This window comes from Carcharhinus amblyrhynchos, chromosome 13 (assembly GCF_965287045.1).
Source record: "Carcharhinus amblyrhynchos chromosome 13, sCarAmb.v2.hapA, whole genome shotgun sequence".
Classification (NCBI taxonomy): domain Eukaryota; kingdom Metazoa; phylum Chordata; class Chondrichthyes; order Carcharhiniformes; family Carcharhinidae; genus Carcharhinus; species Carcharhinus amblyrhynchos.
Window position 1 is genome coordinate 9,600,967 of NC_137336.1, and position 27,222 is coordinate 9,628,188.

General features: G+C 47.6%; 1 protein-coding gene across 1 annotated transcript in view; it reads left to right on the forward strand.

Moving 5' to 3' along the window:
* The window catches only part of LOC145351696 (calcium/calmodulin-dependent protein kinase type II subunit alpha), a 216,684-nt gene that overhangs the window by 61,851 nt on the left and 127,611 nt on the right, over positions 1 to 27,222 (forward strand). The gene's annotated exons all lie outside the window — the stretch shown is intronic.

The following is a 27,222-nucleotide window of genomic DNA, read 5'->3' on the forward strand; positions in this document are numbered from 1 at the left end:
TAACCTGGCGTTGTGAGACTTCTTACTGGAAATACAGGGACAGAGGAGCAAGGTGTTGGAGAGATAATTGGAGTGGGAAGGGAGAATGAACAGTGGCGGGGAGTGTCTGGGCCAAGGGACAATTTCTGTGCTCAGAGCAACTATGTAATTGTCCGCAATCAGTAAGTGGCAGCTTATCAATGGATAATTAGATGGAATTGGACTAATTTACCTGCTTAACAATGAGATAGAAATCTCTTGGAACACCTTCCTTCAGGGCCTAGATGAAGTGACTTCACCCACCAATGAAAACAAACAGGAGATTGCATTTAAACTACTCATTGTACAATTTATTAACTTCTGGAGTAAACCTTCCCAGCTGGTCACAACTGAACCGTCTATTCCCGTACCAGAATTTTACCATTGCGTCCACCATGGGAATCGGAGCGGGTGAGGGACAGAGCACAGAAAGGTCCATTGACCTCAGATGGGATTTTAAGGTTTTGGGTGAACGTGTAAAATCCCGTCCTGTGTCTTTGAGTCTCATTAGCAAAACGGAATTCGGGGGATTTTTAAAAATATATTCATTCACAGGATATGGGCGTCCCGGGGTAGGCCAGTATTTATTGCCCTTCACTGATTGCCTTCGAGAACATAAGAACATAAGAACATAAGAAATAGGAGCAGGAGTAGGCCATCTGGCCCTTCGAGCCTGCCCCGCCATTCAATAAGATCATGGCTGATCTGTCGTGGCTCAGTTCCACTTTCCCGCCCTCTCCCCATAACCCTTAATCCCCTCTCTTATCAAAAACCCATCAACCCGCTTCTTAAAAATATTTAGCGAGGCAGCCTCCACCACTTCAACGGGCAGAGAATTCCAGAGATTCACCACCCTTTGAGTGAAGAAGTTCCTCCTCAACTCCGTTCTGAACCGCCCCCCCTTTATCTTGAGGCTGTGCCCCCTAGTCCTACTGTCTTTTTTGAGCGGGAAGAGTCTTTCCACCTCTATCCTATCCATCCCATTCATCATCTTATACGTCTCAATGAGATCTCCCCTCATTCTTCTAAACTCTAACGAGTACAAGCCTAGTTTATTCAGCCTCTCCTCATAGCTCAACCCCCTCAACTCCGGTATCAGCCTAGTAAACCTCCTCTGCACTCATCAGCCTAGTAAACCTCCTCTGCACTCCCTCCAAGGCAAGTTGCCATTTTGAATTGTTACAGGCCCTGAGGTGTAAGTACACCCACAGCGCTGTTAGGGAGAGAGTTTTAAGATTCTGACCCAGTGACACTAAAGGAACAGTGATACATTTGCAAGCCAGGATGGTGAGTGGCTTGGAGGGGAACTTGCAGTGGAGGTGTTCTGCTGCCCTTGTTGTTCTAGATATTAGAGGTCACATGTTTAGAAGGTGCTGTTGAAGGAACCAAGAGACTTAATGTTCCCCTCCTGTTCCTATGTTCATCCTGCAGTCTTCTCTGCCATAATCTCCTAGTCACTAATTCTTGACTGATGCCACCTCCTCTCTCTCAGCTTTTACTGCGGATTCTTTCCTGCTCCGTGGCCCCGAAAGCCTTCATTTGCTAATCTCAGTCAAACATACTGGGGACAGGTTCATTGTGACATGTGGCTTATCCTGTTCCTAATCGACTAAATCTTGAGATTTAATCATCAAGAACTGTTTGTTTTGTTAAATAATACACAAATCATAAATTATGCAGGCAATTATTAGCGCGAGCACTCCATGCATTCCTGTAACATTGATGTGACATTGATTCATTCAGCTACAGTTTACACCTAAACAGCACCTTCCACACAGGGGATTGTCGCAAGCTGTCTCCAAATGAAGGCATGTTTCGGTGGGCGGTGAGGGTGTGGCAGATTTCCATGCATTGCAGAGATTTGGGATGTAATTGAAGGTTCTTCTTTTATTCATTCAAGAGTTGTGGGCGTCACTGACAACCCTAATTGCCATTGGGAAGGTGGTGGTGAGGCATTTTCATGAGCTGCTTGTATTCAGAGTGGGGAATGTATGACCATTGCGCTTTAGGGAGGGAATTCCTGGATTTTAGTCCTTCATTCGTGAAGGAACAGCAATATAGTTTTGACTTGATTTATTATTGTCACATATGTTGGGATGCAATGAAAAGTATTGCTTCTTGTGCACTATACAGACAAAACATACCGTTCATAGGGGGGAAGGAAAGGAGACGGTGCAGAATGTAATGTTACAATCAGAGCTAGGGTGTAGAGAAAGATCAGCTTAATCAAAGATAGTTATCAGTTTGTTGTCAGGTTGTTGTTAAGTGTTGGGATACAATGAAAAGTATTATTGCTTGTGCACTATACAGACAAAACATACCATTCATAGGAGAGAAAGAAAGGAGACAATGCAGAATGTAATGTTACAGTCAGAGCTAGGATGTAGAGAAAGATCAACTTAATCAAAGGTAGTTATCAGGTTGTTGTTAAAACCCAACTGGTTCACTTTCACTCTTTCAGAAAGGAGCTATGCTATCCTCACTCTGTTCTGAGCCTATCTGTGACTTCACTAACCATGGCTGAGCCTGAAGTGGTCCAGTAAGCTATCCATTTAGATCAAACCTGCCACCAGGGTTCAAAAAAGGGTTGCTCACCACCATCTCAGGCTAAGTAGGGATTGGCTGCTAATCAATAGTATTGTCAGCACACCCTAGAATCATAGAATCCCTACAGTGCAGAAGAGGCCATTCGGCCCATCGAGTCTGCACCAACTCTCTGACGGAGCATCTTTTCCAAGCCTTCTATCTCGCCCTATTCCCACATAGTTCCCATGGCTTATCTATCCAACCTGCGCATCCTTGGAGTGTGGGAGGAAACCCATACAGTCACCGGGAGAATGTGCAGACTCCGCACAGACAGTGACCCAAGCTGGGAATCCGAACTCGGGTCCCTGACGCTGGGGAGCGACAGCTATTCACTGTGCCATTGTGCCGTCTATTGAAGTCAACACATCAAAACAAGCTAACTAAGTAAAATACACCTACCCACCTCTCTCATATTCTCCATTTTCACCCTGTTCTGAAAGACATGGATGGAGCCATTATTATAATTTACTTCAATTTTCAAAAGTGATGGTAGATTCACAGAATGGATACAGCAGGAAATTAGTCCATTCTGACCACTGAACATAGAACATGGAACATGACAGCACAGTACAGGCCCTTCGGCCCTTGATATTGTGCCAACCTATGAAACCAATCTAAAGCCCATCTAATCCACACTATTCCAGCATCATCCATATGTTTATCCAATGAACATCTGAATGCCCTTAATGTTGGCAAGTCCACTACTGTTGCAGGTACGGCACTCCATGCCCTTACTACCCTCTGAGTAAAGAACCTACCTCTGACATCTGTCCTATATCTATCACCTGTCAATTTAAAGCTATGTCCCCTCATGATAGCCATCTCCATCCAAGGAAAAAGGCTCTCACTGTCCACCCTATCTAATCCTCTGATCATCTATGTGCCTCTATTAAGTCACCTCGTAATCTTCTCTCTAACGAAAGCGCTTCGAGTCCCTCAGCCTTTCCTTATAAGACCTTCCCACCATACCAGGCAATAGCCTGGTAAATCTCCTCTGCATCCTTTCCAATGCTTCCACATCCTTCCTATAATGTGGCGGCCAGAACTGTACGCAATCCTCCGAGTGTGACCGCACCAGAGTTTTGTGCGGTTGCAACATGACCTCATGGTTCCGAAACTCAATCCCTCTACCAATAAAAGCTAACACGCCGTACACCTTATTAACAACCTTATCAAACTGGGTGCCAACTTTCAGGGATCTATGCACACGGACACCAAGATATCTCTGCTTGACTCCATTCCAGCGCTCAAACAGGAACAACTTAGCTAGTCCCAAGATTCCACTCTTTCCCCCAGAGCCCTGTGGACTTTCTTGTCTTCAAGTCATTATCCAATTCCTTTTTGGAAAGCCCCTATTGAACATACCACTATGATAGCCCCAGGCAGTGGGTCCAGCTCCTAGCAGCTCACTGCAGAATAAAACTCCTCCTTGTGTTGCCTTTGATTACTTTACTGATCAGTTTAAATCTCGACCCTTCCAGCGTGGGAACGTTCTCCGTGCAGACCACTCATGACTTTGAACGCTTCCATCAAAATTCCTCTTCTTCTTCGAGGAGCCCCAAGTTCTCTAATCTGCACTCGCAACTGAACACTCTCATCCCTGGGCCATTTACCCAAATCTTTTCTGTGTCCACTCTGAAGCCGTTGCATCCTTCCCAAAGTCTGGTGCATGGAATTGGACAGAATATTTCAGTTGAGGCTGCACCAGTGTTTTATAAAGCTTCATCGTAACTTCCTTGCTAACAGCCAGAATCCTGTATGCTTTATTAACCACTTTCTCAAGCACCTCCTGTGCCTTCTTCCTCTGGCTTTTAAGATTATTCAACTGCCTTCTCACTCACTTTCCTCTCCTCTTCTTTATTCATTTCAGTCCTATTTCTAACCCTTCTGTACAAAAGGGGTAGTACGATGGTTAGCACTGCTGTCTCACAGCTCCAAGGACCCAAGTTCGATTCCTGGCTTGGGTCACTGTCTGTGTGGGCTTCCTCCGGGTGCCCCAGTTTCCTCCCACAGTCCAAAGATGTGTGCGGGTTAGGTTGATTAGCCATGCTAAATTGTCCCTTAGTGTCCTGGAATGTGTAGGCTGGCGGGATTAGCAGGGTAAATGTGTGGGGTTGTGGGGATAGGGCTTGGGAGTTGTTGGTGTAGACTCGATGGGCCGAATGGCCTCCTTCTGCACTGTAGGTTTCTAAGATTTCTACATAGTCATAATCTGATGAGTTTAAAACTTTTAAATCCCCACCGAAATGTACAGCTTACTTGGGTTTATAAGTAGGAGCATGGAGCAAAGCAATTATGCTAGAACATTCTCAAACACTGGTTAGATCTCAGTTGTGGACAATTCTGGGCCCTACACTTCAGTAACAATGTAAAAGCCATAGATTGGGTACAGAATGTTATATGGCGCGGTGGCACAGTGGTTAGCACTGCTGCTTCATAGCACCAGGGACCCGAGTTCAATTCCTGGCTTGGGTTGCTGTCTGTGTGGAGTTCGCATGTTGTCCTCGTGTCTGCGTGGGTTTCCTCTGGGTGCTCCAGTTTCCTACCACAGTCCAAAAGATATGCTGGTTACATAAGAACATAAGAAGTAGGAGCAGGAGTAGGCCATCTAGCCCTTCGAGCCTGTCCCGCCGTTCAACAAGACCATGGCTGATCTGAAGTGGATCAGTTCCACTTTCCCGCTTTCTCCCCATAACCCTTAATTCCCTTGTCTATCAGAAACCTATCTACCCGTGACTTAAATATATTCAGCGAGGCAGCCTCCACCACTTCAACGGGCAGAGAATTCCAGAGATTCACCACCCTTTGAGTGAAGAAGTTCCTCCTCAACTCTGATCTAAACTGCAACCCCCCCCTTATTTTGAGGCTGTGCCCTCTTGTTCTGCTGTCCTTTCTAAGTGGGAAGAATCTCTCTGCCTCTACCCTATCCATCCCCTTCATTATCTTATATGTCTCTATAAGATCCCCCCTCAGCCTTCTAAACTCCAACGAGTACAGACCCAGTCTATTCAATCTCTCCTCATAGGCATTGGTTAGGTGGATTAGCCGTGCTAAATTCTGTCTCAGTGTACACGAACAGGTGCCAGAGTGTGGTGACTAGGACATTTTCACGACAACTTCATTGCAGTGTTGATGTAAGCCTACTTGTGACACTAATGGATAAACTTTTAAAAAAACTCCTCCTTCATTCCACCTTCCCTGGTGACGTTCTTGCGGCAGAGATGGAGAAAGGTCTTTCGTTGTGCCCATTCAGAGCCAAAGGAGAGGTTGGTTGATGCCTTACTCACATAAAACATAAAAGTAAAGCTTAATTATTAGTCACAATTAAGGATTACATTAATACTGCAACGAAGTTACTGTGAAATTCTCCTGGTTGCCACACTCCGGTGCCTTTTCGGGTCAATGCACCCTAACCAGCACACCTTTCAGGCTGTGGGAGGAAACCCATGCAGGGATGGGGAGAATGTGCAAACTCCACACACACACACACACACTCTGACCCGAGCTGGGAATCGAACCCGGATCCCTGGCGCTGTGAAGCTGCAGTGCTAACCACTGCGCCACCGTGCCGTATTCAGAAAACATACAGAGACTGTCCGATTTGGGGATTCGGCCCCCTGTGAGTGTACAGGATGTGAGTGTGCAGCAATCTGCAAATCCCATTAATCCGCAAGCACTCTGCAAGGAGGACACATTTTTACAATAACCGTGGTGTACAATTATCGGGAAGCGGGGAGACAACAAATTATTGCATTGTCGCAGTGAGTGACAGGAAAGGACTGGAGTGAACCGTAATTAAATACTTCCCTTTCATAAAGGAGATCATCATCTCGAGGAGAGATGAGATAATTACCGGCCTGCGACGCTAGGATTGACTCCGAGTCTCTGTTCCACTGGGAGCACGAGGGAAGTCTCAGGGGAGGATTTTCTCGGCAAATCATTTCCCCAGGGTCTGATCGGAAAGTGAAGGAAGATAAAAGGGTTTTGACGATTGTCACTCAGCGTGGCCCTTGGGTGGAAGAATGGTGCTCGCCCCCCCAAGCCGGCGAGCTGTCTGAGTTGTATTAAAAGAAAAGATCTTTATGAATTCAGCAATGAATTCAGTGCTTGTGCAGATCAGGCTGGGCTGGTCCTGCTCCTAAATCATTGCACCGACTTTATATCCAAATGTGATGGTAAATTCTGTCAATTGCATTTGTAATTTCAATATTTTTTTAAAAAATCAGTCAGGGTGACCATTGAAGCTGTTAGATTCATAGAATCATAAAATCACAACAGTGCAGAAAGAGGCCATTCAGCCCATTGGGTCTGCACCTGGCCACAATCCCACTCAGGCCCTGCCCCCTTAACCCCACATATTTACCCTGCCAATCCCCCTGATACTAAGGAGCAATTTTAGCACAGCCAATCCACCTAACCAGCACATCTTTGGACTGTGGGAGGAAACTGGAGCACCCGGAGGAAACCCGCATAGATACAGGGAGAATGTGCAAACTCCACACAGACGGTCACCCAAGCCGGGAATCGAGCTTGGCGGAGTGAGGCAGCAGTGCTAACCCACTGTACCACCTGAGATTGTTGTACTTAACTGATTGGTGACCGACATTGCGGGTTGGAAACCAGCCGTCCTCACCCAGTCTGGGGGGAGGAAGGGGAAAGTGGGAGAATCTAAGGAACATAAGAATTAGGAGCAGAAGTAGGCAAATCCAACCCTTGGAGCTGGGCTCCGCCATTCAAACAGATCATGGCTGATCTCTCCCTGGTCTCAAATGCACCTCCTCACCTGTAACCTATATCCCCTTGAACCCATTTTTAAACATTAGAAATATATCTATCTCCTTCTCGAAAGTACTCAATGATTCGGACTCCACCGCACTACAGGGAAGCGAGTTCTACAAATCCAGCATCCTCTAAGAACCCTTTCGTCCCCAGAATCAACTGTACCAGAATGTGGCAAAGTCTCAGTCTCAGTAAACTGGTGTGTACCTCTCCAGCTGCACAGAGGAGATTTCACTCCAGATTCTGAGCCACTTCAAAGAAAAAAGGAAGAATGTGTGTGGTTTACTCTGGCGGGACGGAGACTCTGAGAGCCAGGAAGAGACTCCAGAGATTGAGGTGCCATCTTTAAAAAATAAACCCCACCCCCCCACCCCATCCCTGCGACTACACTCTCTGGTGTTTTTACCCAGCCGCTGCCCCTACTCAGACTGCGCTCCCCAACCCTCCCCCCACCCCAATCCACACATAAATAAACACCCCCCCCTCCACCATCCGCCAGCCAGGGGGCATAGCCAGGCACTGCCTGGCCGTGTATCTCTCCCCAGGGGACTATGCTGATCAGAGCACCCCTGGAGGGATCCTCTCGACAGATTTAGGTCCGGCCAAACCTGTCCGGAACCTCGCCACCATGAGATCACATCGGCACAGTTCGAATTCATCGTGGGGTTGTGGGGGGGCTCCTGTGATGGGGGGAGGGGCGGGGGCTACACAATTCCTATTAAAATGCATTAAAAGCAGATTCACTCCCTGGTCCTGTATCTGATTGCATCACCAGCGAGACGCAGGGGAAATCTCACCCCAACTTCACCTTTCAAGCTCTCCACAAGCATGTTCTCCCCATGTCTGTGTGGGTTTCCTCTGGGTGCTCCGGTTCCTTCTCTCAATTCAAAGATGTGCAGGTTAGGTGGATTGGCCATGCTAAATTGCCCCTTAGTGTCAGGGGGAACGAGCAGGGTAAATGCATGGGATTATGGGGATAGGGCCTGGGTGGGATTATTGTCAGTGCAGATCCAATGGGCTGAATGGCCTCCTTCCGCTCTGTAGGGATTCAATGAATCTATGAAAGTCTATCAATGTGTTCAGTGCCTTTCCAAATGAACGTTCTCCATTTTGGACAATCACAGGCCAGACACTCCCATGAAGCAGTGGCGCACATTTGACCTCTTCAGGGATAGTTGAGCAGGAAAGGAATCACTGGGCAGAGATTCAAAGGCAGGGGGAGGAGCCTCACTGGGGGGAGGAGCCTCACTGGGGGGAGGAGCCTCACTGGGGGGAGGAGCCTCACTGGGGGGAGGAGCCTCACTGGGGGGAGGAGCCTCACTGGGGGGAGGAGCCTCACTGGGGGGAGGAGCCTCACTGGGGGGAGGAGCCTCACTGGGGGGAGGAGCCTCACTGGGGGGAGGAGCCTCACTGGGGGGAGGAGCCTCACTGGGGGGAGGAGCCTCACTGGGGGGAGGAGCCTCACTGGGGGGAGGAGCCTCACTGGGGGGAGGAGCCTCACTGGGGGGAGGAGCCTCACTGGGGGGGGGAGCCTCACTGGGGGGAGGAGCCTCAACAAGGGGTGGAGCCTCAGTCAGGGTGGAGTCTCAGTCAGGGTGGAGTCTCAGTCAGGGTGGAGTCTCACTGGGGGAGGAGCCTCACTGGGGGAGGAGCCTCACTGGGGGAGGAGCCTCACTGGGGGAGGAGTCTCAACAAGGGGTGGAGTCTCAACAAGGGGTGGAGTCTCAACAAGGGGTGGAGTCTCAACAAGGGGTGGAGTCTCAGTCAGGGTGGAGCCTCACTGGGGGTGGAGCCTCTCTGGGGAAGGAGCCTCACTGGGGGAGGTGACTCCCTCAGGGACATGGTTGGAAGTAGTGTTGATTTTCAGATGAGAATCCTCTCTGGGAGTTGCATTCCCGAATAATGGGAGGTTGCTGCCAGCCCCCAGGCGCAGTATTGAGATGATTCACTGCCCCATTCCATACTGAGCAGCCACGATCTGTGTAGAGGTTTGCAATGTAATAATGACGTTTAGCTCTCCACACTATGGATCAAGACCAGGAGACCAGATTGGGATTTTCTGGTCCTGGCATAGTGGCTCCTGCCTTGCCAGATGCAGTGAGCCAGCCAGAAGCCTGTTGACTTCGGCATGACCGGATAATCCACTCTTGGAGCTTTGGACTCCAAGGCAGCAATGGCTGTCGCTCAGAATTTTCATTGGTTAAAACAAAAAGTTTATTTATTAGTCACAAGTGAGACTTACATTAACACTGCAATGAAGTTACTGTGAAATTCCCCAAGTCGTCACACTCCGGCGCCTGTTTGGGTCAGTGCACCTAGCCAGCACATCTTTCAGAATGTGGGAGGACACCGGAGCACCCGGAGGAAACCCACGCAGACACGGGGAGACCGTGCAAACTGCACACAGACAGTGACCCAAGCCGGGAATCGAACCTGGGACCCTGGTGTTGTGAGGCAGCAGTGCTAAGTGGGAATTTGACGGTGTTCTGGGGTTTGCTTTTGGAGCACTCTCCAGCCCTTTCCCTTTTAATCAGTTTCCCCCACATTTAAACTCTGATTCTCCCATCCAATTGCGAAACGACTGAAGCCCCCTTCCTGCCTCCCCCCCCCATCCAAACCCCTGTGTTACCCCATTTCCCCCCTCCCCCCACTCAACAACCCTCATAACCCCCAAATACTCACTCCAGGGTCAGATAAAGGCAGAGACATTCACACCAGAAAGAAACTGGCAGGATAATGATACAGAGAGCGAGGAATGATTACTGGCAGATCACTGGCTGTTTGCTGTCAACAATCGCCATTTATTTATAATTTAATTCCATTTATTAAAAAGCAGGATCCAACATGCATTAGAATTTCTCTTGTCAATGAATTCTTATCAAAGTATTACTTTTCCATGGTTCTGTCTGTAAGTTACAGGGTTAAGCAGGAAGGTAGGATTAGAAAGGGCACCAGGATATCCTGGGGCTGGCATGGACAAGATGGACCGAATGGTCTCCTTCTGTTGCTGTAACCTTTCTATGGTTCTCTGGTCAGCAGAGTTGATTTGATCTAATTTGATTTATTAATGTCACACACAGTGAAAAGAATTGTTTCTTGCACACTATACAGACCAAGCATACCGTTCATAGAGAAAGAAAGAAGAGGGTGCAGAATATAGTGTTTCAATCATAGCTAGGGTGTAGAGAAAGATCAACTTAATGCGAGTTAGGTCCTTTCAAAAGTCTGACAGCAGCAGAGCAGAAGCTGTTCTCGAGTCGGTTGGTACGTGACCTCAGACTTTTGTATCTTTTTCCCGATGGAAGAAGGTTGAAGAGAGAATGTCCGGGGTGCATGGAGTCTTTAATTATGCCAGCTGCTTTTCCAAGGCAGCGGGAAGTGCACAGAATGGTAAAGCAGACATTTAAAGGTATACCTCTCCATACGTTCAACGAACAGTGGGGACTGTGGGCTTTTAAATGCCATGAGTATCAGCAGCCTGGGAGGGTTCGAACAAGAGAGAGAGAGAGTGGGTGGATTGCTATCTCGCACAATATTACCTGTCAGGAAGCGTTACCCACTCGTGAAATAGAGAACTATTGAGCTGCCCTTTCGCCCAGATTAAACTGAACAGTGAGATTGGTTCCTACTTCAGCAATTCTTATACAGGAGTTTGAATTCTCCATTGATAGAATGGAGTACAGTCTCAGAGTGGGGAGCCAATCAGCCTGGTGACACCGGCTGGGTCTGTGGAAGGACCGTCCACCCCTCTCCACAGCCCTTTCCCTCTAATCCTGTTCTCCTCTGATTCCCTATTGAAAGCCTCAACCCTGCCCGCCTCTGCCACACCCCCAGGCCACACATCCTGGACCTGAACCACGCACTGTTTGGAAATGTTTCCCCTCACATCACATTCGTTATATTTTTGTGATATCTGCGTTCTCTGTTTTTTTTAAAGTTTATTAGTGGAACAAGTAAGGCTTACATTAAAACTGCAATGAAGTCACCATGAAATTCCCTTAGACGCCACACTCCGGCACCTGTTCAGGTACACTGAGGGAGATTTTGGTTTGATTTGATTTATTATTGTCATATGTATTAGCCTACAGTGGAAAGTATTGTTTCTTGCGCGCTATACAGACAAAACATACCGTTCATAGAGAAGGAAAGGAGAGAGTACAGAATGTAGTGTTACAGTCATAGCTAGAGGGTAGAGAAAAATCAACTTAATGCGAGGTAAGTCCGTTCAAAAGTCTGACGGCAGCAGGGAAGAAGCTGTTCTCGAGTCGGTTGGTACGTGACCTCAGACTTGTGTATCTTTTTCCTGACGGAGGAAAGTAGAAGAGAGAATGTCCGGGATGCGTGGGGGGGGGGGGGTCCTTACTTATGCTGACTGCTTTGCCAAAGCAGTGGGAAGGAAAGACGGAGCCATTGGATGGGAGGCTGGTTTGCCTGATGGATTGGGCTACATTCATGAGCTTTTGTAGTTTCTTGCAGTCTTGGGCAGAGCAGGAGCCCATACCGAGCTGTGATACAACCAGAAAGAATGCTTTCTACGGTGCATCTGTAAAAGTTGGTGAGAGTCGTAGCTGACGTGTCAAATTTCCTTAGTGCTCTGAGAAAGTAGAGACATTGGTGGCTTTCTTAACTATAGTGTTGGCGCAGAGGGAATCAGGACAGGTTGTTGGTGATCTGGACACCTAAAAACCTGAAGCCCTCGACCCTTTCTACTTTGTCCCCGTTGATGTAGGCAGGGGCATGTTCTCCTTTATGCTTCCTGAATATGCTAACCACTGTGCTAGTGCGCCGCCCGTTCTTCCCATGGGAACAGTTTCCCCCTCCCCCCTTCCCCATCTCCTCTGCCCGGGCTCCTCATGATTTTGAACACCTCAATCAAATCTCCTCTCAGTCGTCTCCACTCCAAGAGGAACAGCCCATTTTGTTTACCCCGCCATTGCAAACTGTCTTGACTTGTTGTGCTTCTGGGTCGGCAGTTGGTGGAGAAGTCACTGGGCTGTCACGCACAACTGGCTGGTACAGGGTTTCTGTGCACTTGACCCCCTGACAGCTTCCCCTGACACTGCGTGCGGCCGATTTCTTCAGACTGACATTTTTACAGCCCCCTGTCTAACCTCAGGACTTCCTGAGCACTTTATGCTTGGCCTTTCAGAAGTCTGGCCACTGTTGTAATGCAGGGAAACGTGGTGGCCAATCCGTACACAGCAAGCTCCCACGGACAGAAATGTGCTAACGACACAGATGGTTGAGGGAAGAATATTGATCAAAATGAGTGGCAGGCACAGGCTCGAAGGGCCAAATGGCCTACTCCTGCTTCTATTTACTATGTTCCTATGATCAGGAGGCCGTGGAGAATGCCTGGCCCCTCTTTCAAAATAATAGCCATGGGATATTTTACCTCCGATGTGGAGATGCCAGCTTTGGACGGGGGTGGGCACAGTAAGAAGTCTCGCAACACCAGGTTTATTTGGTAGCAAAAGCCACTAGCTTTCAGAGCACTGACCCTTCGTCAGGTGAAGGAGAGTTCTGTCCACAAACAGGGCATATGAAGCCGCAAACTCAACTTACAAAATAATGGTTGGAATGCGAGTCTTTACAGGTAATCAAGTCTTAAAGGTACAGACAATGTGAGTGGAGAGAGTGTTAAGCACAGGTTAAAGAGATGTATATTGTCTCCAGACAGGACAGTTAGTGAGATTTTGCAAGTCCAGGCAAGTCGTGGGGGTTACAGATAGTGTGACATGAACCCAAGATCCCGGCTGAGGCCGTCCTCATATGTGCGGAACTTGGCTATCAGTCTCTGCTCAGCGACTCTGCGTTGTGTGTCGTGAAGGCTGATTTGGAGAACGCTTACCCGAAAATCAGAGGCCGAATGCCCGTGACCACTGAAGTGTTCCCCAACAGGAAGAGAACACTCTTGCCTGGTGATTGTCAAGTGCTGTTCGTTCATTCATTGCTGCAGCATCTGCAACATCTCCCCAATGTACCATGCCTCGGGACGTATTTTACCTCTGTCAGAGAGAATGTTGATGGACCTCAGCGTCACTTCCTATCCAAAAGGGGGAACCTCATGCACTGCTCCTCATACCGTTTTTTATTCATTCGTGGGACGTGGGCATCGCTGGCTGGCCAGCATTTATTGCCCATCCCAACTGCCCTCGAGAAAGTGGTGGTGAACTGCCTTCTTGAATCGCTGCAGTCCATGTGCTGTGGGTTGACCCACAGTGCCATAGTCATTGATACAACTGAGTGTCTCGCTCAGACATTTCAGAGGGCAGTTGAGAACCATTGCTGCAGCTCTGCAGACACTTGTAGGCCAAACCAGGTAAGGACAGCAGATTTCCTCCCCTAAAGGACATTAGTGAACCAGATGGGTTCACCAAGCTGACAGGGGGTCACCTGGACTCGAAACGTCAGCTCTTTTCTCTCCTTACAGATGCTGCCAGACCTGCTGAGAGTTTCCAGCATTTTCCCTTTTGGTTTCAGATTCCAGCATCCGCAATAATTTGCTTCTAACCAAACATTAGTGAACCAGGTGTGTTTTCCCAACGGTGGTTTCATGGTTATCAGCAGGTTCTTAATTCCAGATTTTTATTTTTTTACTGAATTCAAATTCCACCATCTGCTGTGGCGGGATTCGAACCCGAGTCCCCAGAACCTTAGCTGAGTTTCTGGATTAATAGTCTAGCGATAATACCACTAGGCCACGCCATCCCCTGCACCGGTGGTGTCAGCCTCAATACATGCTCAGGCCTCTGGGGGCTTGAGCCCACAGTCTTCTGAGGCGTTGATGTTGCAGCCAACGCAATTCTTTCAATCGGGTTCCGCGCCGGTGAGAGATTTTTTTTGTCACTGTTTCAATCCTTCAACCAGACAGGTTTGGAGCTGCTGATGAGATTCAATTGGGAACCAGACACAGGAGCCAGAACCAACATCTAGTTAATGCATCAAGCTCTACTGTACCCTATCATCAGGAGAGTATCATCACCACAAAGAACTTGGACGCGGTCCAGGCACTGATTTCCATTTGCCTGAGGAGATTGTTAATGCTCAGTTAAACCAGCCACTGTGCTGCCATTTCCGCCTCTTTATTTCAATGGAACCGCATTGGAACGCACCATTTTACACTTGAAAATGGTGTTGAAATTAATAGGAATTGCTGTTTCTCGCCTTTACTGTCAATCAGTGCCATTATTAAGGGACGCGTGTGGGAGGAATGTGTAGCAGTTTTACTCACACCCCCTCCATGCACAGTCTCCCAAGTGTCACTTCAAACAAACACAGGATCGCATCAAATTCACAGCAGAGGAGCACTTTATCAGATTGCACAGGCTGGAGATGTTTACTCTGGAAAAGAGAAGGCTGGGGGGAGGGGGAGAGGGGGAGGGGGAGGCGCAATCTGACAAAGAGCTTTCAACTGTTTACAAGGGGTTTGATGGGGTCAACGTAAGTATTTTCCATCAGCGCGGGAGACCCAACGAGGGGGCCAATTCTTATAGTCCATCCGCTTCCAGATTCGAAGCGTTGGCTCTATTCTCTCTCCACAGATGCTGCCAGACCCGCTGAGACGTTCCAGCATTTTCTGTCACTGAATGTAAAGCTTCAGCTGATGTCCTGAAAGGATTTGTAGGAGTGCAAGTTCTTTTTCTCTCAACCGTTTGTGTCCTTAGGAACACATATTCCCTCACCGTTCCCCAAATGGTGCTGCGGGATCTTTTATACCTCCCTGACAGGGCCAACAGAACGTTGGTTGGGAAGCTTGTTTGATGGAGATCAGGTGCTGCAGTGCAGCACTCCCTCAGTACTGCACTGGGAGTGTCAGCCAGGATACTGTTCTCAGAGTGCTTGCAATAGCAGAGACGATGGCCTAGTGGTATTATTGCCAGACGATTAGTCTAAAAATGCCACTAACATTCTGAGGACCTGGGTTCGAATCCCGCCACAGCAGATGGTGGAAGTTGAATTCAATAAAAAATATCTGGAATTAAGAATCTACTGATGACCATTGTCGGAAAAACCCATCTGGTTCACTAATGTCCTTTAGGGAAAGAAATCTGCTGTCCTTACCTGGTCTGGCCTACATGTGACTCCATAGCTCCAATAATGTGGTTGACTCTCAACTGCCCTCCAAGGGCAACTAGGGATGGGCAATGAATGCTGACCCAGCCAGTGGTGCCCATGCCCCACTAATGAATTTTTTTTATAAATCCAACCCGTCACCACCTAAAATTTGGCTGAGGGAGAGCCGTCCACTGAGGGGCAGCTGGAAACCGGGGTGTGGGAGGGGAAGTATTTTCAGTCAGAAGTTTGTGGAATATCTTATCCGGGGATGGACAATGAAGTGGGAAGTACATTTGGGGTGAGCTATGGGGGCTGCAACTTGGCACAGGTTGTGGACATCCAGGAGTTTGCTCATTGACTGCAGGAAAGGTCATGGATTCAGGTGGGAGTTCCTTGACCTCAGACAGTGCAGCACTCCCTCAACACTGCACTGGCAGTGCCGGTCCTAGATCTCATTCTGAGGCCTTAAACTTTCTGACTCAGGTCGAAAGTGGGACCTTTAAGCCAAGATTGGAAAGTAGCTAATGTAATATCACTGTTCAAGCAAAGGAGAGAGAAAACAGGGAACTATAGACCAGTTCACCTGACATCAGTCATTGAAAAAATGTGGGAATCTATTATTCGATATGTTGGTAACAAGGCACTTAGAAAATGAGAGAGAAATTGTGGTTGCCAAATCACAGTTCACCAGATTGATTCCAGGGATGAAGGGTTGTCATACAAGGAGCGGGCGGATAGTAAGGGCTTGTATTCTCTGGAGTCCAGAAGAATGAGGGGGGATCTGATTGAGGTATATAAAAGCTAAAGGGGATTGATAAGGTGGACATTGAACAGACCTTCCCTCTTGTGGAACAGTCTAGAACAGTCATAGACAAATGCCAGAATTCTATCACCCCGCCCACCACAAAATCAGAGCGGGTGAGCGGCAGACAACAAAATGTCTTCAGGCAGGAATTTCAGGTTTGAATGACGCCACAAAATCCCAATGAGAGGAGGTAGGTTGAAAACTGAAATGAGGAGGAACTACTCCTCTCACAGGGTTGTGGATCTGTGGAATTGCTGCCCCAGAGTTCAGTGGAGGCAGAATCAACCAACAGACTCAAGAAAGAGATAGATATGTTTCTGAGGAAAAGCAAGATAAAAGGGCAATGGGAACAGGCAGGAAAGTAGGGTTAAGACCAGGATGGGATCGGCCATGACCAGGTTGAATGGCAAAGCAGTCACAAAGGGCTGAATTCTGGTCACCTCACTATAAGAAGGATGTGGAAGCATTGGAGAGAGTGCAGAGGAGATTTACCAGGATGCTGCCTGGTTTGGAGGGTAAGTCTTATGAGGAAAGGTTGAGGGAGCTGGGGCTTTTCCCTTCAGAGCGAAGGAGGATGAGAGGCGACTTAATAGAGGTTTCCAAGATGATAAGGGGGACCGATAGAGTGGACGTACAGACACTATTTCTTCAGGTGGATGTAACCGTTACTAGGGGACGTAACTATAAGGTCCATAGTGGGAGACATAGGAGGGATGTCCGAGGTAGATTCTTTACTCAGAGAGTGGTTGGGGTGTGGAATGCACTGCCTGCTGTGATAGTGGAATCAGATACTTTAGGAACTTTCAGGCAGTTTTTGGATAGGCACATGGAACACACCAGAATGATAGGGAGTAGGATAGCTTAGTCTTGGGTTCTGACATAACTCGGCACAACATTGAGGGCCTGTGCTGTGCTGTACTGTTCTATGTTCTATGTTCTAATTGCCCACTCCTTCACTCCTCATTCCTGTGTTCCTATGAAGAGTTTTAGAGGATGTAACTAGTGGGGATTTGGCATATTGAAATTTTCAAAAGGAATTCGATAAGGTATCACATGAAGGCTGTTGCATTGGATAAGGACTGATGGGAGTTGCAGATGGTAGTGGACTGGTTCGTGAATAGAAGGCAGAGATCAGGAATAGAAGGGTCATTTTACTCAGGTTGGCAGGCTGTAAACTCGTGCAGTGTCTCACGGGTCAGTGCTGAGCCCTCAGCAATTTGCAATTTGCATGAGCAACTTAGGTAAAGGATCCAGGTACAAGGTGTCCATGTTTGCAGATGGTAACTGTAGAGTAAGCAAGCTGGGGCAGACAGAATACAATGTGGAAAAGTGTGAGGTTATCACTTTGGAAGGAGGAATGGAGGCATAGACTATTTTCTAAATGGGGAAATGCTTAGGAAATCAGAAACACAAAGGGACTTGGGAGTCATTGTTCAAGATTCTCTTAACGTTAATGTGCAGGTTCAGATGGCAGTTAGGGAGGCAAATGCAATGTTAGCATTCATGTCAAGAGGGCTAGATTACAAGAGCAGGAATGTACTTCTCTGGCTGGATAAAGCTCTGGTCAAACTCCATTTGGAATATTGTGAGCAGTTTTGGGCCCCATATCTAAGGAAGGATGTGCTGGCCTTGGAAAGGGTCCAGAGAATGATCCCTGGAATGAAGAGCTTGTCGTATGAGGAACAGTTGAGGACTCTAGGTTTGTACTTATTGTAGTTTAGAATGGGGGGATGGATCTTATTGAAACTTACAGGATACTGTGAGGCCTGGATAGAGTGGGCGTGGAAAGGATAATTCCACTAGTAGGGAAAACGAGAACCAAAGGGCACAACTTTAGGCTAAAGGGACAATCCTTTAAAACAGAGAGGAGGAGGAATTTCTTCAGCCAGAGAGTGGTGAATCTGTGGAACTCTTTGCCACAGAAGGCTGTGGAGGCCGGATCATTGAATGTCTTTAAGACAGAGATAGATAGGTTCTTGATTAATAAGGGGATCAGGGGTTATGGGGAAAAGGCAGGAGAATGGGGATAAGAAAAATATCAGCCATGATTGAATGGCGGAGTAGACTCGATGGGCCGAGTGGCCTAGTTCTGCTCTTATGGTCTTATAGTTGGGACGAGAAAATGGGGCCAAGGTTGAAGATTAACCATGATCGTACTGAATGGCAGGGACAAGGTCGGGGGAGCTTTGTGGGAATGCTGCCTTTGGTCTTATTTCTAAAGTCTGGATGTTGTGTTCTTATGTAAGTGTACCTCTCTGAACGAAGAACACAGCAACAGTACTATTAAGCCATCAATTCTGTAACTGCCTTTGTATCCTGACAGCACTCCAGGGGAAAATAGATGAAAAAGTTTCAAAGCCAACTTGGGGATAAAATGAGAGACACAAATTAAAATAAACTTCCTCTGTGGCACAGCCTCGAAACTCCTGGTTACCAGTGGTCACCAAATACCAAAGAGTGACAGGCTAAGTTTTCAGCTCATTAGGAAACTGAGGTTACCTTTGTCAAGTGACTTTGACGTTTGAATTACATGTACTGTCAGAAACCATGATCTGGCTTCAGGTACTGGGTGATTAGACAGCAGGCTACAATAGGCTGCTTCATGCTTAAGCATGACAACCCTGCTCCACTGGCCTTTAGCTGAACAATAATACCAGGATCGCTCACAGAGGCTGGCTAAAAAACAAAAGGTTGAGATGATCGAGGGAGAGAATTGTGACATTGTCGCTGCTTCATCCCGAGCGACGGAAATTCTCGAGTCGTTGCTTAGAATTCCAATGAGCTGCTGGGAATATCTCCGACCTTACCAGCCTGGAAAACACGACGAAGAAACTCTTCCCCCTCCGTGCTGTCGTCCCCATTATGTCTTGGAATCAAAGAGGATTACAGCATGAAAACAGGCCCTTCGACCCAACCGGTCCATGCCGTCCTCCCAACTAGTCCCAACTGCCCACGTTTGGTCCAAAACCCTCTAATTCTTTCCCATCCATCTACTTATCCAAATATTTTTTAAATGTTGCTGTTGTGCCTCCCTCAAGCACTTTCTCTGGCAGCTCATTCCATACACACACCACCCTCTGCTTAAGAAGTTGCCCCTCAGGTCCCTTTTAAATCTTTCCCCTCTCACCTTAAACCTGTGCCCTCCGGTTTTCAATTCCCCTTCCCTGGGAAAAAGGACTATGGCCGGAATTTTACCGGCCCGCCTGCCGCAGGAATCGGAGTCGGTGTGGGGCGGAGCGTGGGAAGGTCCGTCAACCTCGGACAGGACCTTATGGCTTCAGGGCGAGTGGAGGAGATAAAATCCCAGCCAATGTGTGTTCATCCTATCTCTGCCCCTCATGGTTTTGTACACCTCAATAAAGTCACCCGTCATTCTCCCACGTTCCAGGGAATAAAGTCCCGGTCTGGCCAACCACTCCCTAAAACTCAGGCCTGCTCGCCCTGGCAATATCCTCGTAAATCAAGGGAGGCCTTGAAAGAAGTTATAAATTTGGTGCAATCATCAGAAGATATGAGTAGAAACCCCACCATGGGAAAATGTGTTTTTGAATTCGTAGAATCATAGAATTCCTGCAATGCAGAGGGAGGTCATGTTCCACCTCTCTCAATTTACACCCATTCAAGTAATAATCTGTCACCCTAATATTCCATCAAAGTGGAAAGCTCACACTTATCCACACATGGATGGCCTTCTGCCGCTCCAGTTTCTTATTTGGATTAGATTGGCAGTAGACAGCCAAGGTTCTCTAGTTTCTCACAGGTACTGGCATTGAGTTAGTGAAAGATTAAACTGATCTTGCTCTGAATGCCAATGATGATGCCACAGCCCCTCACTGCGCCACACTTCCCAAGTTAAAAATAGACACATTTATTTTCCACTGGGCCCCCCAGAACTTGGTTTGCCTCCAAACATTCTCAGTCTTTTATTTGTATCACAGCACGTTGCAAATAAAGGCTCGCTGATGCATAGAAATCATCCCCATCTCCTCCCTCCCTGTATCTCAACAGCCCCATTCTCCAAGTTACCATTCTCACTGAGGCTACTGTCCGTTCCTTTATCTATTCATGGAACGTGGTGGGCATTGCTGACAAGACCATCACTTCCTGCTCACTCCTTTGGTGTGGTCGTCTGCTTCTAATCGCTGAATCTACTGCTAGTCCACTTCCCAAGAACAGGAGGGGGCCATTCAGCTGCTCAAGTCTATTCCAGCGCCAGCCAGTGAGATTGGCATCTTAACAAAGAACAAAGAACAAAAACAGCCCGGGAAACAGGCCCTTCGGCCCAACGAGCCCGCGCCGCCATCTCAACACCACCAGTCCCCCTACTCCACCCACGACCCTTGTCTAATGTTTTATGTCCATCCAGATTGAGGGAAACTGATTTAGGGACAATTTATTCCTGCCAATCAGCCTAACAGCACATCTTTGGGGTGTGGGAGGAAACCGGAGAAAACCCACGCAAGAGTGCGCAAACTCCCACAGACACCGGCCCAAATCCATGTGTCTGCACAGCAATCGGCGATAGTCACTGAGCTGTCGTCTTGCCCAGTATCTGGTCCAGTTTAGGCACACACTAACGACATGAAGCACTAGGCCAATCTCAAACAACCAAGAGCAGCCCCAGTACGACCCATCACGTGGAGAACGTTGTTAGGAAGGCTTATGGAATGTTAGCCTTTATAGGAAGGGGTATAGAGTATAAAAGCTGCCGTCTAATGCTTCAGTTGTACAGAACGTTGGTTAGACCGCATTTGGAGTACTGCGTCCAGTTCTGGTCACCTTACTACCGGAAGGACGTGGAGTCTCTGGAAAGGGTGCAGAGGAGGTTTACCAGGATGTTGCCTGGCATGGAGGGGCTGGGTTACGAGGAAAGGTTGGAGAAACTGGGACTATTCTCCTTGGAAAGACGGAGATTGAGGGCGGACATGATAGAAGTATATAAGATACTGAAGGGAATAGATAGAGTTAATAGTGAGAGACTGTTCCCTAGACTGGGTACAAACACGAGAGGTCATGATTTAAGGGTGAGGGGGGAGAGGTATAATTTGGATGTGAGAGGAAGGTTCTTTACACAGAGAGTTGTGGGGGTATGGAATGCGCTACCGAGTAGGGTGGTGGAGGCAGGAACATTGGACTCGTTTAAGGTTCAGTTAGATAGACACATGAGTGAAACGAGGATGGAGGGTTACGGTAGGGACTATTAAATAAGGTTAGAACCTCGGGAGACACCGGAAAAGCAGACTTGTAAGATTAACGTTTTTGTCTTTTTATTCCGCAGGTGGAGGTCCACCTCATGTCAAACGAGGGGCATGCACACGGCAGGTCGTGCGTGGGCTGCTCTTGGAAGTTCCGGGAGTGGCCTAGTACTTCGTGCCGGTGTGTGTGCTTAATCCTGGACCGGTAGACGGGCGCCGCAACAGCTCGGTGACTAGCACTGCTGGCTGTGCAGATACATGGATTTGGGCCTGTGTCTGTGGGAGTTTGCGCATTCTCCCTGTGGTTGCGTGGGTTTCCTCCGGGCGCTCCGGTTTCCTCCCACACCCCAAAGATGTGCTCTTAGGCTGACTGGTTTTACCAAATTGACACTATTCTCCCCTGAATCTGGCTAAGTTAGGGGTTCCATTCGTAGACACGCAGGGTAGAATAGGTGTAGGGTGATGCGGCGGCACGGGCTCGTTGGGCCGAAGGGCCTGTTTCCTGTGCTGGGTTGTTCTTTGTTCTTCTTTGTTCTTTGTATGCCCCTCGTTGGACACAAGGCGGACCGACTTAAAACCTGTGAATGGAAAGGGAAACACCAGCTTCCCACCTTGGTTGCTTATCCCTCAGTGCCCTTCCCAAAAACTCTTGTTGGTTTTGAATTTTAAATCCTTAACTGAGTTTGCATCACTGCTTTTTTGTGGGAGAGGGTTTCACACTTGCACTTCTTGTGAAAGATCTGGGTCAAAATTTAAGCCTACTTCCCCCACACCCCCCCCCCCCCCACACCCCCCCCACACCCCCCCCCCCCCCCCCCCCAGCCACCGCACATTCTCTGCCCAATACACCCAGTCTCCATCCTGCAAGCTGAGCATGTTGAAGCCTCGCTGCCCTGTCGCTGGCTCAGAGCTGCAGGAGCACGGTGGTTTTGTGACTACTTCAAGTAACCAGGGGGCCTGAACTAATGATCAGAAGGTATGTGTAAGAGATCCCAGCGTAGGAAATGTATTTTTGAATTCAGTAATCCAGAATGATGGCAGCCAAACTGCTGAAGTGTTCTCCAATCCCGTCTGATTCACTCGTGTCCTTCAGGGAAGGACATCTGCCATCCTTACCTGGTCTAGACTACACGTGACTCCAATCTCAAAGTAGTGTAGTTGTTTACGCAAGGATATTTTGGCCTTGGAGGGAGTGCAGAGGAGGTTTACTAGGCTGATACCCGAGTTGAGGGGGTTGAGCTATGAGGAGAGGCTGAATAAACTAGGCTTGTACTCATTAGAGTTTAGAAGAATGAGGGGAGATCTCATTGAGACATATAAGATGATGAATGGGATGGATAGGATAGAGGTGGAGAGACTCTTCCCGCTCAGAAAGGACAGTAGGACTAGGGGGCACAGCCTCAAGATAAAGGGGAGGCGGTTTAGAACGGAGTTGAGGAGGAACTTCTTCACTCAAAGGGTGGTGAATCTCTGGAATTCTCTGCCCGTTGAAGTGGTGGAGGCTGCCTCGCTAAATATTTTTAAGACGCGGGTTGATGGGTTTTTGATAGGCGAGGGGATTAAGGGTTATGGGGAGAGGGCGGGAATGTGGAACTGAGCCACGACAGATCAGCCATGATCTTATTGAATGGCGGGGCAGGCTCGAAGGGCCAGATGGCCTACTCCTGCTCCTATTTCTTATGTTCTTATGTTCTTACCAGGGCAGCATTGTGGCACAATGGTTAGCACTGCTGCCTCACAGCTCCAAGGACCTGGGTTCAATCCCAGCCTAGCATTTCCATGTTCTGTCTGTGTCTGCGTGGGTTTCCTTCAGGTGCTCTGGATTCCTCCTACAGTCCAAAGGTGTATAGGTTAGGTGGTTTGGCAATGCTAAATTGATCCATGGTGTCCCAAGATGTGTAGGTTAAATGAATTAGCCATGCTAAATTGCATCTTAGCATCCAAAGATGTTTAGGTTTTGGATTGGCCATGCTAAATTGCCCCATCACGTCCCAAGAGTGTAGGTTAGATGAATTAGCCATGCTAAATTGCACCTTAACACCTAAAGATGTGTAGGTTAGGTGGGTTGGCCATGCTCAATTGCCCATAGTGTCCCAAAATGTGTAGGTTAGATGATTTAGCCATGCTAAATTTTGCATCTTAGCATCCAAAGATATGTAGGTTAGGTGGATTGACCATGCTAAATTGTTCCATAGTGTCCCAAGATATGTATGTTAGATGGATTAGCTGTGGTAAATTTGTGGGACTGTAGGGATAGGTTGGGGGAGAGGGTCTGGATATGATGCTCAGTCAGAGAGTCAGTACAGACGTGATGGTCCAAATGGCCTCTTCTGCACCACAGGGATTCTATGATTCTTAATTGTCTGAAATGGTTTCATTATGCACTGAGTTGCACTTACAAAGGCAGCTCACCAACACTTTCCCCAGGGCAATTAGGAATTGGAAATAGATGCTGGGTTCGCCAGCACGTGCCATGAATAAATTCACAGAAGACATTAAAATCAGTTGAACTCCTCACCTCCTTTAATCATCGTTTGTTTCCTATCATCCGCACATTTGCAAAACCCTATCTTGTGGTCGGTTAACTATTCAGGACACCACAGAAGGGCAGGGGCATCAAGGGGAGCACCGCCACCTGAAACTCTCTGCCCAATGCGCACACCACCCTGACTTGAAACTATGTCACCGTCCCTTCATTTAGCCCTGGGGCACCCTCCCTAACAGCACTTACATTCCACAGGGACTGCAATGGTCCAAGAAGGCGGCTCACCACTACCCTCTCAAGGGGCAGTTAGGAATGGGCAATAAAAGTGCTGATCCAGCTGCGTAGCGTTGGTATCCTGTGAATGAAGCTTAAATATAAAGTGAAGTGCGAATTTAGCGGCGGTGTTGTAAGTTGTCAGAGATTGTGTTGGAGGAAATGAAGGGAAACAGTTTCTGTTAGCAATAGGGCCAATAACCAAAGGACACAGATTTGGGATAATTAGCCAGAGAAGGAAGGAAGATGAGAAGAATTTTTTTAATGCAGCAAGTTATGATCAGAATTCCTCGGCTTCAAAGGACGGTGGAAGCAGATTCAGTAACAATTTTTTAAAAGAGAATTGGATAATTACTTGAAGCGAAGGAAAATAATGGACTCTGGGGGAAGAACAAGACTAATTAGGCAGCTTTTTCAAAAGAGCTAGCACAGAAACATTGGGTCAAATGGCCTCCTTTCTGCGCTGCAGGATGTTCTAAGACACTCGTGGCTCTAATCAGGAGCACACTTACCTGCTTCCCGGTGCACCCAGAGCCCCCACAAAGTGGAAGAGGCTGGAAATGATTGTGTAATGAGTGTCAGTCTGTCAGTTTCTGCAGTGTGGTGTGTGTCTGGAGGAGCTCTGAACATGCATTGGGGACAATAACGCGTCTAACAAGCTGTAATTCATGCAGAATGCTCCTACTGTCACAGTATATAATGAATGTAACAGGAACAGTGACACTAAAGGAAGAATAATGACTTCAAATGGATAGTCGGAAGGCTGTAGCTACCGCTGTTCGATTTCAGAACCATAGAGCGAGGAAATCAGCCTTCATCAGGGAAGGAGGCCATTCAACCCGTCACGTCTGTGCCATTTCCAATCAATCCCACACCCATTGCTCTTTCCCGATAGACCTGGAAGTGTCCTCCTTTTAAATATCTCTCCACTTTTCTCTGTTTAAATCAGGCCCTGCGGAAAATGTTGGGAGATGGTAGTGTTGTGAGAATGTTGGTGGACAAGTGGTCCAGACTAATTCTCTGGGGGACATGGGTTCAAATCCCATCATGGCGACTGGTGGAATGTAAATTCAATTAATTAAATGTGGAATTGAAAAACTGGTCTCAGTAACGGTGACTGAGACCATCATCGATTATCGGGAAAACCCACCTGGTTCATTACTGTCCTTTGGGGAAGGAAATCTGCCATCCTTACCCAGTCTGGCAATAAAGGGCATTCGCGAACCAGATGGGTTTTTCCAACAATCGACAATGGTTTCATGGTCATTAGTAGACTCTTAATTCCAGATTTTTTTCAATGGAATTCAAATCAGTTCAATTCAAATTCCACCATCTGCCGTGGCAGAATTTGAACCCAGGTCCCCAGAACATTAGCTGAGTTTCCGTTTAAAGTTTGTTTATTAGTCACGAGTAAGGCTTACATTAACACAGCAATGAAGTCACTGTGAAATTCTCTGAGTTGCCACAGTCCGACACCTGTTCACGTCAATGTGCCTAACCAGCACGCCTTTCAGAGCGTGGGAGGAAACCAGAGCAGTCGGAGGAAACCCACACAGATACTGGGAGAATGTGCAAACTCCACACAGACTGTGACCTAAGCTGGGAATTGAACCTGGGTCCCTGGCACTGTAAAATAGCAGTGCTAATCGCTGTGCTACCGTGCCACCCTATTGGATTAATAGTCTAGTGATAATGCCATAACGCTATTGCCTCTGGGGACCCAGATACAAATCCCACCATGGCAGATGCTGAAATTTGAATATTGACCATGAAACCACTGTCGATTGCTGTAAAGACCCACCTGCTTCACTCATGTCCTTTAAGGAAAGCTACCGTCCTTACCTGGCCTGGCATACATGTGATTCCAGATCATAGGAATATAAGAAAATAAGAACTAGGACCATCCCACTATTCAATAAGATCATGGGTGATCTTTTCGTGGACTCAGCTCCACTTACCCGCCCGCTCATCATCACCCTTAATTCCTTTACTGTTCAAAATTTTGTCTATCCTTGCCTTAAAAACATTCAATGAGGTAGCCTCAACTGCTTCACTGGGCAGAGAATTCCACAGATTCACAACCCTTTGTGTGAAGAAGTTCCTCTCAACTGAGTCCTAAATCTGCTTCCCCTTATTTTGAGGCTATGCCCCCTAGTTCTAGTTTCACCCACCAGTGGAAACAACTTCCCTTCTTCTATCTTATCTATTCCCTTCATAATCTTATATGTTTCTGTAAGATCTCCCCTCATTCTTCTGAATTCCAATGAGTATAGCCCCAGTCTACTCAGTTTCATCTCATATTCCAACCCTCTCAACTCTGGAATCAACCTAGTGAATCTCCTCTGCATCCGCTCCAGTGCCAGTATATCCTTTCCCAAGTAAGGAGACTAAAACTGTACACAGTACTCCTGGTGTGGCCTCACCAGCACCTTATACAGCTGCAACATAACCTTGCTGTTTTTAAACTCCATCCCTCTAGCAATGAAGGACAAAATTCCATTTGCCTTCTTAATTACCTGCTGTACCTGCAAACCAACTCCTTGAGATTCTTACACAAGGACACCCAGATCCCTCTGCACAGCAGCATGCTGCAATTTTTTACCATTTAAATAATAGTCCATTTTGCTGTTATTCCTACCAAAATGGATGACCTCACATTTACCAACATTGTCCTCCATCTGCCAGACCCTCGCCCACTCACTTAGACTTAGATCCACATCAGTGTGGTTGACTTTTAAATACCCTCTGAAATGGCCACTCAGTGGAAAGATAATTAGGGACAGGCAATAAATACTGGCCCAGTCAGTGATGCCCACACCCACTGAATGAATAAAAATGAAATTGGGGAGTATTTCCACCACAATCCTGATTTGTGCCTCTGAGATGATGGCCAGAATGGTCTCCCTCATCTGTAATTAGCGTCTTGTGTGATGTAGCAGCACTGTTAACGGCCCCACACTGAGATCAGCTGATGTTGTGCATGAGTTCTGGTCGAGCTAGGGTCACTTTCAGGTCCTTATTGG